We start from the raw sequence: 16,695 nt of genomic DNA on the forward strand, positions 1-16,695 counted from the left end.
ACTTCTATTGCTTCTTCATAACTATCTCACTGCAGCTGGCCCCCGAAAGTCATTTCCACTTTTGTAAGCATAGTCCTCAGTGCAGAGTTCTGACTAGAGGATTCTAAACAAATGTCTGTCAGATGAAAGAGAGTAACAGAGAAATAGCTATGTTTGAGGGATATGAATGAAAAGAAACTGGATTAAGAATGGGAAGCGTGAACTTAAGTTCTAACTACCACTAATTAAACAGCAAAACTTTTCCTTTTGCTGTTTCCAAGTCTACTGAGTGGGAATAATAACAATGCCTCTTCCACCTCCTTTGTGAAGTGGTTATGAGAACAAAGGGGCAACAGTGGGAAAAATGGGATCTAACAGAAACCTGGTTTCATAATGGGCAGCCTTAGGCAAATCAATGAAATGGCTGGCACGAATTTCCTATGTCAGGTGTGGATCAAAAAACTTCCCTATCTCTTAGGCTTCTTTTATAAAGGTCTATCCAAATAACAGAAAGTGTGACTGCCTTTTTATTTACTTTAAAGAATACTTTTGAATTTTAATTTGAAATAATTTTAGACTTACAAAGACATTGAAAAAAAGTAGAGTTCCCATAAAGCCTTTACCTAGTTTACCTAGTTTCCCCAAATGTTAAGATCTTACTTATAACCGATACACAATCATCAAAACCAGGAGATTAACTTTGATATGTTACTATGAACTGATGTATAAACATTATTTAAATTTTTCCAATTATTGCACTTCATTTTTCTGGTCCTGGATTCTATCCAGGGTCTCATACTGCATTTAGTGGTTATGTCTCCTTAGTCTCTCCCTCCTTCCCTTCCCACCTTCTATCCTTTCTTTCTTATTTATTTTAGAGAGAGAGGGCATGCATGCACTTAGTGGGTGGTGGGGTGGGGGTAGAGGAAGAGGGAGAGCAATAGTCCCAAGCAGGATCCACTCCCAGCGCAGAGCCTGATGCAGGGCTCAATCTCATGACCCTGAGATCATGTACTGGGCCAAAATCAAGAGTCGGACACATAAGCAACTAAGCCACCCAGGCACCCCGTCTCCTCCAAAAAAAATTTTTTTTTGAAGATTTTATTTATTTGACAGACAGAGAGGGAGAGGGAACACAATCACAGGGAGTGGGAGAGGGGGAAGCAGGCTTCCCACTGAGCAGGGAGTCTGATGCGGGGCTCGATCCCAGGCCCCGAGATCATGATCTGAGCCGAAGGCAAAGGCTTTAACCCACTGAGCCACCCAGGCACCCCTCCTCCAAATTTTTAAAAACTATCCTGTGGGTAGATATATTAAGACTGCAAATATCCTATTTCTCAACATGTTTTTGGCCACTAATTTTCACATCCATTATTATTCTTATCTGTAACAATTAACAGGTTGTTTGCCAAATGGTGATTTTTCTACTTCCATAATTCTTTGTACATTCATTAATTGGAATTCTCCTGTAAGAAAGAGCTATCCCTTTTCTCTCATTTTACTTATATATTCAAATTACTTATTTGTATCAGTATGGATTCATAGGTCTTTATTTTATTCCATGGGTTATTATAGTCCATCACTATCATTATTTACTTTATTTCTCATATTTTCCTAGATTTGCTATGGCCTTTTTAGATGGCTCAACTCACACAGATCAATGCCTTGCTAAAAATCAATCTACCCCAAGAAATGCCTGTTTGGAGATGTGGCATTTGTGAAAAAATTAAAATGTATAGCTGAAAAAAAAAAAACGGTCTGAGTTATCAAGGACACAGGGATCCAGATGCTACCAGTGACAAAAATAAAGATAAAAGACCTATAAGGATACAGAGGTTCAGGCTACTAAATATCCTACACATTTGTACTCCAGCTGGTGACTTATCCATCTGCCAAATGGCAAGAAGGGTGTGTTCAGATAATTATATCCCCTCTTCATCTGAATATACAGAGGCTGTCAAGAAGTATTAAAAGATCAATAACTGTTATCTTACAGTGTGTATGTGTGAGTGTGTGTGTGTGAGAGAGAGATTATTACCAGTTTAGGCCACTTTAATGCAAACTTTTTGAAAACAGATAAAGCCAGTCTTGAGTATGATTTGTCTAACATAAATCCCTGACCATGTTTGTTCATAGTTACTTATTAATTCATCACACAGACTTATACTTTAATGTTTAGTATGTCCCTAGGACTGTGCAAACACCATGGATATAAGCAACAATTACATACTGTCTTTAGTGACCTTTAAGTTCAGTGGAACTGAGGTCCTTTCAAAAAGCTGTGATATTCCAGGTGGTCCTAGAGAGAGCTCTTGGCTTTATCAGTAAAACAGGAGGGTTTGTCTTTGATCTTTAAGATTCTTTTCAGCAGTAAAGTCATCTGATACTGTGATTCACTAACTTCATTATTTTAAAAAATTGCTGTTTAATGTGCCTTTCTCTCAAAATATCCCAATCAGTAATAGATGCACTCTTCTTTTTAATAAATCCTTTGTAGCTGTTTAAATACTTACTGAGTCTCACAGAGCTGATCCCCTGTGGGTGGAAAACCTCATTTACATACGGCCCTGGACTCTATTTTTCACACAGAGGCCCAGACTTGTGACATGAAAAAAGTCAGTGGAGACCCAGAATACATTATTTTTAAAGTCAGAGGCAGTTGGTTGCATATTGCAGTTACTTAGTTTTCTTCCTTTGATTAATGGAAATCAAATAGCTAATCTAAATAATTATAGTGGTAGACTAGAAATCGCATTCATGGCTATGACTGCCATGTTAATTATAAGGGGCATTTGCTTATCTACCTCGTCCAAAATCAGAAAGATGCCTTATCCTATGACTGATGGCCAGATATACTTACTTGGAAGTTTAATTAAAAAAAAAAAAATTAGAAAAACAGTAACACATACTCATTTTAATAGTAATAGCTAGTACTATGATCTCAGAGGTTACAGAGAAGTAAAAGATGAAAACCAAGATATTTTTAAAAAGACTATTTATGTCATCAAATTCACATTTTATATTTGCTATAATTTCAAGTATGAACAGTGATACTGGTCCGCTTTATATATACAAGGTTCCATTCCTAACCACAGGCTTCTTATAGTTCCCACTCTTCCAACATCTCAACCTAAAATAACAGATCTTTTTATAAAGCACAATACCACAATGAGCTCATCTGAAGGAATCTAATCCTGTCATTTAATTTCTTTAAAACAAGAACCAGGTTTCACATGTAAATTGACTTTAAAATATTGAATCAGTCAGCATAATTGGTTACTTAACCATAATTGGTTACTTAACTTTACATTACTGGTTACAACTTAGAGGTGAAGGTGTGTTGCAGATTAAAAAAATCTTAACTTACTCTAAAACGAAGTCAGGTTAGTGGGACTACTACAATACCATGTGCTTTCTTTCAGTTTCTTAATTAGGAAGTGCTTCCAAACTACTGTCCTGAAATACATCATGGATTAAAATGTAACATTTTTCTGTTTACAGATACACTTATGAAATGTAGATTGGGGGTTATATGTGTACTGCTTATAGTGAGAGGTATGACCTAGTAACCTGCTAGACTTGAAAGATTAAAGTGGAAGTAGAGGAAGGAGTGGATGTGCTGAATGAATATATTTTGAAATATCAGTTCAGACAACAGCATAATGGCTCATTGTGTGGCCTGAGGCTGCAGGAAAGTTACCAATGTTGTCTTGTGAACAGCATTAAAGGAAGAAAAGCAGTAACTCAGGTAGGTCAACAAGGTTAGGTGATCAGTCACAAGGAAAGAGAAAGGGTTAGGGGGAATCCAGGAGGCACACAACTATTGGGGCCTAGGGGTGGAGGCTGGGGATAGGACAAGGTCAGTTTAACCCTGAAACCCATGGATGGGCAGGTATGCAGACCAGCAATGAAAGACTGAGAAATCCTTAAGTGGAAGGAAAAGGATTTAGTTGTTCAAATCTGGGAGCACTTTAGAGTGACAGGAGGAAAATGACAAATGGTAAAAGTTGCTACAACTCGATACAACTACTGGGAACCGTAAGGGTGTGTTCAATTAACTTGTCTTGAATATAGCGATACCAGAAGTAGTTTTACTTCTGATGGATTCATCAGATTAGTGACACGTCCAGGGTGTCCCAAAGATGTGTAAATTCAGATTTTGCACTGTGGATTTTCTTAAAGGCAGGTCATAAACCTTAATGTTATTCTATGTTGATATTTAAAATATTCAAATTTGAACAGCCTCTGTATACTATAGAAAGAACAGCTTGATGCTAGAAACTGCAATTTATGAAAATATATGCTCCACAGAAGTCGGGCACTTCCAATTGCTTAAATATTTCAGTTGCATAAATAATCCAAAAGCTTGTAAACATTTTACAATTATAGACCAGTAGAGGGCTTTAAGAGGCACTTTTATCTATTCCCATTGTCGAAGTTGTGTCTCTGTAGCCAGGGGTCTGGCTGGAAGATGTGGTTCTATTGGTTGATGAATTCCCACAGCCCCAGTTTCTGGGATTTGTGGACATCCTGTGGTGATTCTAACCCTCATCCTTCTCTCTTGCCTGGATTTCATGCCTAATTAACTGATATAAAATGATTGCAGAGCTCACAAATGCTTAAACTGAGGTAAAACAAAGGTAAATGTGGCATAACTGAGTCTCTTCCCATCGGTCACTGGAAGTATAAATAGTTCCCTTGAAAAAGGAGCTTGAAGTAAGGTTCATACATGATTTCAGAGAGGAAGAAATCTACTCTGTCGGCCCCTTTCTCCCCTTTCTAAGAAAAAAAAAAAAAATCATGGACTAGCAACTGTCCTTGGAATTAAATCCAAATTAAAAGATCTGGAGGAACACGCTATCAATCACACATTCTGGTATTTCTCACCAACAGAAAGACAGCAGCACTGTTACAGAATCACTGCAGTTCCACAGAATACACACACATACACACAGAGTTCCATGAATATATATGTACATGCACACACACACACTTTCGACTAAAAGCATTAACAGTCTTCTGATACACAACCCTCATTTATCAGATATTCCAGTGACATTGGTTTTAGGCTGGTGTTTTTTAACCTTTGCTTTCACACACCTGAGGCATGGAATAAGTTCAAGAATAGACACTCTGGGGGCACCTGGGTGGCTCAGTGGGTTAAAGCCTCTGCCTTCGGCTCAGGTCATGATCTCGGGTCCTGGGATCGAGCCCCGCATCGGGCTCTCTGCTCATCAGGGAGCCTGTTTCCTCCTCTCTCTCTGCCTGCCTCTCTGCCTACTTGTGATCTCTGTCTGTCAAATAAATAAATAAAATCTTTAAAAAAAAAAAAAAAGAAAAAAAAAGAATAGCCACTCTGTAGTAGACAGTGGAGGTGAGGCCAGTAAAGTTTAGGTAGTTTGAAAAAAGCCTCAAAGGTTAATGCACCCACCTCATGGCCCCTCATCCTCAAGCTTTGTGGGAGCCCAGAGTTTTAAAGAATCAGTGGTATTAAAAAAAAATCAGAATTACATTTTGAAGAAGACATTAGGGTGTCTGGCATTTACTGAGTACCTGCTATGTACTAGGCACTTACTATGTTCATTTGTTTTTTTAAATTAAACCCCTCAGTGTCATGAGACAAGAACTTTGCAAAAGAGGAAACAGAAGTTCGTTCATTTATCAACTATTTATTAAGCATCTACTATTTACCAGGCATTTTTCTAGGCATTGGGGATACAGGAGTGAACAGAAGAGACTGTCTGCCTTCGAAACTTACAACTCAGGGCCTCAGAATAGTTGTGTTAACTCACATGAGGTGAAGATGAGATCTGGAAGCAGCCCAAGTTCCACGTACTATATACCATACTTCTAGAGGACCGTCATGTCCCAACCTCTTCTGAACAATCTGGTCTTCAAGTACAAACATCCAAGACAGACTGTTTTTCACTTTAAGCAGGTACCATCTAGCATGGTCTGGGCCCTCCCAGTGGTGAGCACCGCAGGCAAGGGCCCTGCCTCGTGGAGTTTACACTGACCAGATAAATATACATGCAAATATCTTAGTGCAAACTCTGTTAAGTGCAATGAATAAAACATACTGTGCTACATGAATGATTCATGGGGGCCTACTTCCTGTTGGAGAGGAGATCAGGCAAGGCCTCTCTGAACAAGGGTCATGTAGGCTGAGAGCTAAAGGATAAGTAAGAGTTAAAGAGGGAGGCAATATTCCAGACAGAGGGAACAACCTGAAGGCGCAGGAGGCAGGACAGAGCCTTGTGATTGTGAGGAACTGAAAGAAATCAGGAAACAAAATGGAAAGAGGCCAGCTTAAGTAGGTAGGGACCAGATCATACAGGGCCTTGTAGGTAGCAAGAAGGCTGCATTTTCCCAAACTGTAGAACAATTTAAGCAGCTGATATTTACAAAATGGATTATAGGGAGTCCAGAGCAGAAGCTTAAGGACAAATTGAGTGGTTATTACAATAATTTCGGTGAAAGGAGATAGTAGCCGTATTGATGTTGGTAGAAAAGGAGCAGAAAGATTCTGGACATTCTTATTAAGACAGAGACTGGACAGGACATAGGTAATAGAAAAGATGACTTTCAGAGTTCTCCTAGGCCACTTGGGTGAGTGAGGGTGCCCTTCTCTAGATGGAGAAGGTTGGGCGAAAACAGAGAGGGTTGAGAGGTCATTAGGAATTGTGCTCCGGTTAGATAAATCTGAGATGCCTTCATGCCATGCACTTTGGGAGCTAAGGAAGCTGTTAGATAAACAAGGTTAGAGTTCAGAGCACAGGTCTGGGACAACGATATATTTGGGAGTTGTCAGCACATTTAAGACTATCAGGATGGATGAGATTTCCTGCGGGCTGTGGGGGAGATGGCCTATGGCCAAGCTCTAGGAAATTCCATTACATGTAAGACTTGGGAGAATAAAGAGAGAAAATTATCATCCATGTGAGAATAGGGCCTGGCAAAAGGGACACAAGGCATGTTTATTACTCACCTAGAAACAAAATTATATTTTAGTTTCCCTTGAAAAACAGATTCCCAGTTGGAACAATACTCTGTAGGCTGGAATAGCTGATGTATTACGTTGAACCACGTGAATTGCCTTTTTTTTTTTTTTTTTTTTGGCAAGTCAGAAACAGTCCAATTTTGGCAACTTCATGAAGTTCAACCTGATACTAACACATTTTGGAACAAAACCCATTTAAATCACGGTATAGTATATAGTCCTAAAATGTTGCCCTTTCACCTATGAAAAGAGATCTTTTGCTTATATTAGAGACTCTTCTATTACCTTAGATGCTGCAAAAGACATTAAAACAAATCATACACACTAATGCTACATAACTCTTACCTATTAGTTCTACCCTGAAAGTCAGGCTGACAGCCTGAAAATGCCATTGACAACCTATCACCATATTCGGACTGCTGAGAACCCCAGTAATCTATCCCCTGGAAAGCACATTCAGCAGGGTAAGCACTTGTGACTTCATACATCTCCAATCTTCCATCTGGCTTAAGAAAATTCTCTTCACTGAGTTGTCAAGACATGTGCCCTTCTCACAACTACGCTTTTTTAGTTTTGCAGTTTTTTCCCTCTCATTTTTATCATTGAGAGGGTTTACACCATTGAATCATTGTGAATCTGTCTACACATACAAATTCAATAATAAACAGTCAAATCGTTTATTGGAAATAAAGAGGCTCTGAATAGGGCTTAAGGGCCTTACAAATAAATAAGGTGACTTTCATAGCAACAAGTTTGTCCGGGTTGTGAAGCTTACTTCCTAGGTTCTAAGGCTGGGTGTTTTGATAGGAATTCTGGATCCATCTGATAAATGAAATCTTAAAGGTTTTCATTGACAACTTATTCTGATGGGGAGAAAGAAGAAAACATTTCTTAAAATATCAGCTGGTGTACTATTAAACAAATACATAAAGAGAAAACTTGTGTGTTGTCAGATTTACAATCAAATGCTTGTCTTTACTTGTATAAAGATAGGAATTACTCCGGTTTGTTGTATATGGTTACTAACTCTCAGGGATGGATTGATTATTTATGCTAGTTAGCTAGCTGAACATTATGTTTCTATATGGGTAAAATACATAATTAATGTTTTGTGGCACTTAAGATGCAGTTATCAAACCAAAAACTAAAGTTTTCCAAATAGGATGACATAAAAGGAAGGTGATATGAACATAAACTAGAGCAACTAAAAATTTTTAAGACCGAAAAGAGAGGAAATGAGACAAAATTTTAAAGTTGACTTCTTTGCTCTGAAGGCAAAGGGAAATTTTTACAGACATGTATCAATGTCTCAATAAGCCATTACTTTTTATAATATGAACCAAACTGAGTACAGGTGAATAAATACAATCCCCTTAAGGTAGATTTAAATGCTTCAGTAGATTCATAATTGTTACTATCTTTTTAGGTTTCTAAGCTTGTTTTAATGTGATAAAATACATATCAAAGTTCTCCCATCTTAACCATTTTTAAGTGTATGCAATTGTTACTTTTTGAACAATTAATCTCTTACTTCTCAGACTCATTCTTCCTTAGTCATTCTTCCTTAGCCATTCCCCTTATCTCATTCTAGGGATCACAAATTGAAATGCCTACAGAAGCCAGGGGCGTAAGGTAAATGACCCTAAGTAGCCCCATAGAAGACAAAAGAGAATGGTGGTGATTGTGGAAAACTGGTATTCAAATACAGTAAAGAGACACACACACACACACACACATACAACTTACCTGTGGGCTGACTTCTGACTTATTTTGTAATCTTTGTACAGTACTGAACAGAAGGATAAAAACTATTGTGTAACCCAAATTTTCCCTGAATCTCCGTCATTGTTACTGCCATTTCTGGGTCAGCACCTTGCCTTTGCTTCTTCCCAAGTCTATTTCTGTCCTCTCTTTATTCTTTATGTTGTGTGTTTATTTACTTGTTTCCCTTGAATCCAAATCTAATACCAACGCCATATATTCTTTTTTTTTTTTTTTAAGATTTTATTTATTTGACAGAGAGAAATCACAAGAAGGCAGAGAGGCAGACAGAAAGAGGAGGAAGCAGGCTCCCTGTCAAGCAGAAAGCCCAATGCGGGGATCGAACCCAGGACCCCTGAGATCATGACCTGAGCCGAAGGCTGAGGCTTTAACCCACTGAGCCACCCAGGTGCCCAAGGCCATATATTCCTTTCCAGATTGTTCTACATATTTTAATTCTACACACTCAGTACAAATAGGCTCATGGCTATTCAATGTTCAGTATGGATTACATCTTTGCCAATATAAAATAACTTTTTTTCACCAAATTAAAGCCCTTGCCTTGAATTGTGTCTTATTTTGAAAAATATGGCCACCCCATATTTTTAAATTAATTTTGTCTATTAGTGCTTTGCCACCTTTTGTCTTTAAACTGGTATCATGTTGCCTAGCTTTGTTTCTTTTAAAACCTAAGTTTGATTTTGTTTTTCAACCAGCCTGGTAATTTCTACCTTTTAATAAAGGATTAAATCTAATAGTAATTGTAATGTATGTGTTTAGCATGTTTGGCTTTTTCTTTTTACATTGATTGCATTTCTTTCCTTTGTTCTAAAATATGTATTTTCCATGAATGTGAAGGAAAAAATATCTATTGAATCCATGATTTACACAATAAGGCATTTAATATACTTTCTTATATTGCTTTTTGAAGTGATCAGAGATATTTGATCCAGAATTTTATTAACTTTTTCTTACCATAGGAATCTTGTAAGAATTAATTTTAACACCTTGTTTTAAAACAATAGCAACAACTATATAAATGTCATGTTTCATTTCATAGTCCCAATCTTGAATTCTTGATCATTATTTGGCAAGTAAGCATGTAAGTATGCATTTTTTTGTTGGTGGTGATGGTGGTATGTGTGTCTGCCTTTGTATGATGAGAAGATTGTTCTTTTGTTCTTATGCACGCCGAATCACAGCCCAGCTGGATAAGCAGTTTTGAATCGTAAACTTATCCCATTGCAATTCTATACATATTGGCCTGTTACCTTTCATTACTAAATGCTGCAGAAGGGAAGTCTGATGATAAGCTGATTTCTACTCCCTTTATTTTTCTTTGCAGTTAAGGGTCCCCCTCCCTTTCATTTTAAAATAAAAACTTACAAATGAAAAAACAACTTTAAAAAAGCATGGTTAGGGGTGCCTTGGTGGCTCAGTGGGTTAAGCCTCTGCCTTTGGCTCAGGTCATGATCTCAGGGTCCTGGAATCGAGCCCCTCATCGGGCTCTCTGCTCAGCAGGGAGCCTATTCCCCCCTCCCCCTCTGACTACTGTGATCTCTGTCAGTAAATAAATAAAATCTTAAAAATAAATAAATAAATAAGTGTGATTAAATCTTGGTCTCTGTTCATTAATTTTGCCTGGTGTTCTGAGACTAAGTTATATAAATGAGACTATTACCTTCTATTTTATCTGCTAATCTGGGTTCCTTATAATTCAATCCTCCGTAAGTCTTCCCTATATATATTCTTCAATTTTATAATATACAGTTGACCTGTGAACAATAGGGGCTCTGACCTCAGTATGGTAGATAATCTGTGCATAACTTTTGACTCCTCCAAAACTTAATTACTAATAGTCTACTGTTGACCAAAATCCTTACTGAAAACTTGAATAGTCAATTAACACATACTGTGTATATATTTATATACTCTATTTTTTCAATAAAGCCAGAGAAAATATTAAGAAAATCATAAGAAATACATTTTTACAACTATATTTATCAAAAAAATTGACATATAAGTGCACCCGTACAGTTCAAACTTGTATTGATCAAGAGTCAACTATACTCACATTTTTACATGCACATTTTTAAGGCATACAGTTTAGCAGGTTTTTATGTATTCATTAAACTGTACCATCACCACTATTTAATTTTAGAACATTTCATCATCCTAGAAAGAAACCCTATAACCATTAGAAGTGACTCTACATTTCTCATGTCCCTTGGCACTAATCTATTTTGTCTTTATGGATTTGCCTATTCTGAGTATTTTACATAAAACATAGCTTGTTGTGTCTTGCTTTTTTTAACCCACTGTTTTCAAGACATTCATGTTGTAGCACCTATCAGCACCTCATTCCTTTTTATGGTCAAATAACATTCCACTGTATGGGTATATACATTCATTGAGGGGCAGTGGGCTGTTTCTGTCTTTTATTTTTGAGAAGGGGTAGGGGGTAGGGGCGAGGGGGAGAGAAAAATCTTAAGCAGGATCCATCCCTGAGATCAGGATCTGAGCTGAAATAGAGAGTCAGATGCTTAAGTAAGGCACCCAATACCACCCAGGCACCCCTGTTCACACTGCTTTTTGACTATTAATTATGCTCCTATGTAACATTTGTGTACAAGTTTTTGTGTGGACATATTTTTTCAATTCTATTAGGCATATGCTTAGAGTGGAATTGCTAGTTCGTGTGCTAACTATATGGTTAACATTTTGAGTACTAGCCAAATTGTTTTTCAGTGTGGCTGTACCACTTTGTAATCCCTCTAGGAGTTTATAAATGTTCAATTTTTTCTATATCCTAATACTTGTTATTGTCTATCTTTTTTATTTTAGCCATCTAATGGATATGAAATAGTATCTCATTGTGGTTGATTTGCCTTTCCCTAGTAGCCAACATTATGCATATTTTCATTTGCTTATTTGGCATCTGTGTATCTTGTTTGGAGAAAGAAATGTCTGTTCAAATCCTCTGCTTAATTTTAATTGGTTGTCTTTTATTTTTGAATTATAAAAAAGTTCTTTACGTCCTTTGGCTATAAATCTCTTCCCAAATTTTGATATTTAGATATTTAGAAATATTTTAAAATATAATTATATTTAAATCAAATGTATTATATATATAATATATATTTTATATATAATATATATTTAAATATTAAATATTTAATTTAACCAGCAATTAACACATACTTTGTATATATTTACACACTATTTTTTTAATAAAGCTAGAGAAATTAAGAAAATCATAATGTTTAGTACATTTATCAAAAAAATTGACATGTAAGTACACCTGTACAGTTCAAACTTGTATTGATCAAGAGTCAACTATACCCACATTTATAATTTTAATTTATATTTAAATATATATGTACTATACATAATATATATTTAAATATTTACAAATATTTAATCCCTTCCTGTGGTTTGTATTCTCATATTTTTTGTGTCTCTTAATCACAAAAGTTTTAAATTTGATGAAGTCCAATTTACATTTTCTTTTGGTTACTAATGCAAGATGGTGACAATTTACTCCTATGTTTTCTTCCAAGCATATTACAATTTTAGCTCTTATGTTCGGGCCCATGATCCATTTTGAGTCATAATTTTTGTACATGGTGTGATACAGGGTCCAATTTCATTATTTTGTAGGTGGATGTCCAGTTGTCTCAGTATTAGTTCTTGAAGACTATCCTTTCTCTTGACAAAAATTAATTGACTATAAAATTATGGGTTTGTTTCTGGACTCTCAGTGCCACTCTACTAATAAGTATATGTTTAGGTACACTGCATTTTCACATAAGTTTTAAAATCTTGTCAATTTTTTAAAAAAACGATCTATTTTGATTCATAGCAATAATATTGTTTCCATCCATAAACACAAGGTATCTCTTTCAATTTATTTAGGTCTTCTTTCATCTTTTGTAGTGATGTTTTGTACATTGTCTTATGTTTTTGGTATACAAGTCTTGTATTTCCTAAGCAATTTTTTGATGCTATTTCAATTGGATTAAAGTATTTTGGTTTTGGATGTTCATTGTCAGTATATAGAAATATAATTGATGTCTTTATCTTATATCCTGCAAACTTGCTGAACTTGTTCTAATAGTTCTGCGTGTGTTTATGTGTGTGTATGAATTTTTTAGAGTTGTCTATATACAAGATAATTTCATCTACGAATAAAGATGGATTTACTTCTTCCTTTCCAATCTAGATTTTTAAAATTTCTTTTTCTTGCCTAACTATGCTGGTTAGAACCTCTAGCAAAATGTTGAATAGAAAGTGAAAGCCAATGTGCTTCTTATTCCTATCTTAAAGTAAAATATTCAGTCTTTCCATTAAGAATGACATTAGCTGTTAGGTTTTTGTATATGTCCTTTATCAGGTGAGGAGATTCTTTCCTATTCTAGTTTGTTGAATGTTTTTATCAAGAAAATGAGGTGAGTTTTGTCAAATGTTTTTGTGTCTATCGAGATGATTATGTGCCTTTTATTCTACTGATACAGTGTATTACACTGATGCATTTTCATGTTAAACCAACCTTGCATTCCTGGAATAAATCCCACTTGATCATGGTATATAAGTATATAATTTTTATCTGTTGCCAGATTTGATTTACTAGCATTTTGTTGAGGATTTTGGAGTATATATTCATATTTTCTGTTTTGGTAGTTTGTGTTTAAGTATCAATTTGCTCATTTCATCTAGGTTATATAATTTATACAACATAATTGTTCAGTGTTCCCTAATAATCTTTTATTTCTTTGAGACTGGTAGTGATGTCTCTTCTTTAGTATATTTACTTTTAAATATCGTTTTCTTCTAAATTCTAATAAAGTAACTTAACTTCTTTTTCTATTGACTGGCATGGATTCATACAATATTCAATATGCTGTTCACTATTAATTGTATTTTAAAGTTTGGGCTCTACTTTTCCATACATTGAGGGTCTTTCACTTTTACATTGATCTCATTGTACCTATCCAATATTTTGTGCAACACTTGAAAATGTTTTACAATTAGATGACACCCTTCCCAGTTTCCTGAACATTTATTTTAGCAGTAGGGAGTACTTAAATTTAGTTTTTAGTTTTCATTTGAATTTGAAGTTACAGTTCAGTTAAAATAATAGATCATAACAAAATAAAATCTAACATTTAATAAAATAATACTTATGAACAGGCCAGGTATTCTGCAGTACACTTTGTGTGAAACCTCATTATATCACCATAAATAGTCTTTGAGTCAATTACAGATTACAAAACCAAATTTGAACCCAGTTTTGTTTGACAGCAGAGCCCACATTTTTTTTTTTTTTTAAGATTTATTTATTTATTTGACAGACAGAGATCACAAGTTGGCAGAGAGGCAGGCAGAGAGAGAGGGGGAAGCAGGCTCCCTAATGAGCAGAGAGCCAGATGCGGGGCTTGATCCCAGGAATCACAACCTGCGCCGAAGGCAGAGGATTTAACCCACGGAGCCACCCAGATGCCCCGCAGAGCCCACATTCTTAACTAGTGGTTGACAAACTTTTTTAAAAGGGCTAGATAGGAAATAGTTTCGGCTCTGGGCCATATGGTCTTTGTCACAATGACTCAACTCTGCTGTTGTATCAAGAAAGCAACCTCCATAATATGTAAACGATGGGCATAGCTGTATTTCAATAAAATTTGATTTACCAAAAAAGTAGTGTGCCTGCAGCCCATAATGTGCCACCCTGTGCTCTTAACCCACATACCACACTGCCCTACTTCTTCTTCAAAGCCATCCAGATTGCCATATTAGATCAATTTCTTCCGCTTGTGGACGTCTACCATAATAGCTATTGTAATACCAGTCCTAAGTCACATATCCTTGTTTTTAAAATGTCTTCTTTTGTTAACTGTATTGACAAAAGACTATGCCAAGGAGTAAGTGACTTTATTCATTTTGTTTTATCTCTATAAGGCACCCAACCCCATATTACAGATTGTAAAAGTAGTATAGAAATGTATGTATCACCATATCTGTAGAATTTTGATAAAGCCACTCACCTGAAATCACATGATAGAAATGTAAAAATTGAAAAACAAGATGTTGATATGGAAAAGTAGACAACTGTAATACAACCGAGTTTCTACAGTAAAATCTTTGATCATGAGGCTTTTTTAATGTAGAATAACTATGTATTTGTTTCCATTTTTTTTAGTTACCACTTTTTCCTCAGACTTCCCAACCCTAAGGAATCATAGTTTATCAAAACCGTAAGTCGAAGATATGTCCTTGTAAAAATTAGTCAAAATTTAGGTAGTAATTACTGTATGGATGTTGATAATAATTTACACTTTTTAAGGAATGAGTAATAACAATAAATTCCAGGATTAAAATTTTTTAGGGTGAGCTCTTCTCTATGCAACAATGGCTTATTTTGCTTTTTCAGGCAGCTAAACACATCTTTTTTAAAAAGAACCTAATATTCAATTGTTCTTTCATTTGTTCTCAAATGCAGGCTACATGGAGATTCTTTGATACCTTGAGGATTATGGTAGTTTAAAGTAGACAGAATCATCGTTTCAGGTGTTGTTATGCCTGTAATAAAAAGCTTTGGACTAGTATTAAATGTGGTATGGGCCAGATGACCTTTAACCAGAGATACCAGCAGTCTCTGAAGAATGCCTTTGCCCAGAGACTTGAAGTTTGGTAGTCATAGATGTAAAAACTTGAGTGTAAGAAGGTTAGCATTTTCTAATCTGGGGGAAAAAATAAACATGAGGCAGAGTCAGTTAGAATGACAAGAAATATAATTTAAAGTTAACATGGTTTTAATTTTCAGACAACAGCGGAAACTATTAACTGGTTACCCCCTAATCATTCTCAAACCACTGTTCTCCTGCTTTATCCACCATAAAGGCCAAAAGTTCGTGATACCTCAGCCTCTCTTAAATAAGCTAAGGCCATCCGCATGCTAGGGGCCAGCCAGCAGGTCCACAGTAGTCATTTGCAAGAGGAAGGTATTGGGAAAGCTATTATTTCCTGATTAAAGGAAACACTCAAAAGACATACAGCAATTCCTATTCTTGCTGCCCTGAACTAGAATATGATATCTGGATCAGCAGGAATATCCTATCCATCTTGCAGCAAGCACAAGAAAGAGTATGAGGACATAAGCCTTACAACACTGAGACTCCAAACAAAAAGTAAACAACTATTTCTTGTTCTAGAATGATAAATCCTTATTGTTTTATGTTCTTCTACATAAAACTTAAAACTGAGGGGCGCCTGGGTAGCTCAGTGGATTAGGCCGCTGCCTTCGGCTCAGGTCATGATCTCAGAGTCCTGGGATCGAGTCCCGCATCGGGCTCTCTGCTCAGCGGAGAGCCTGCTTCCCTCTCTCTCTCTCTCTGCCTGCCTCTCCATCTACTTGTGATTTCTCTCTGTCAAATAAATAAATAAAATCTTAAAAAAAAAAAAAAACTTAAAACTGAAAGCATTTCTAAGTGACATACACTATAAAACTGTTTTTTAAAATTGTCAACTCCTTTTGGGCCATGAGTAAAAATTTGCCTTTACAGATAATCTTGATAGTAAGATTTATTCTCCTTCAAAATGTTTAACTTTATATAGTAATTATTAGCTAAATCTCCTGTTATAATAAAAAAATGAATAGTTATTATTAGGCCTTTATGATTCTAGGTTATTAGCATTTTATTTTTAATATAATTTCTAAAAGTCCCCTGACTTAGTAAAACCAAAATTATACCATTGTTATGTGCCTGTAAGGATACGGATATTATAAAATTTTATCCAGTATTATATGTCAAATGATTTAGGATATAAGATATAATTTAACCTGCTTTGAACACAGAACAAGAATTTAATATCTATAAGCAATTTAGGATACTTTGTGCAGGTTTCTTAACTGGAAGACTGACTATACCTAAGAAAAAAATTAATTGCTTCAATGATTT

The 16,695-nt window shown here is 35.7% G+C and overlaps 1 protein-coding gene across 9 annotated transcripts in view; it reads right to left on the reverse strand.

Moving 5' to 3' along the window:
• SERPINI1 (serpin family I member 1) overlaps positions 1 to 16,695 on the reverse strand; it is a 72,327-nt gene that overhangs the window by 49,256 nt on the left and 6,376 nt on the right. The window lies entirely within an intron of this gene.

Source organism: Mustela nigripes, chromosome 2 (genome assembly GCF_022355385.1).
Source record: "Mustela nigripes isolate SB6536 chromosome 2, MUSNIG.SB6536, whole genome shotgun sequence".
NCBI classification, from domain to species: Eukaryota; Metazoa; Chordata; class Mammalia; order Carnivora; family Mustelidae; genus Mustela; species Mustela nigripes.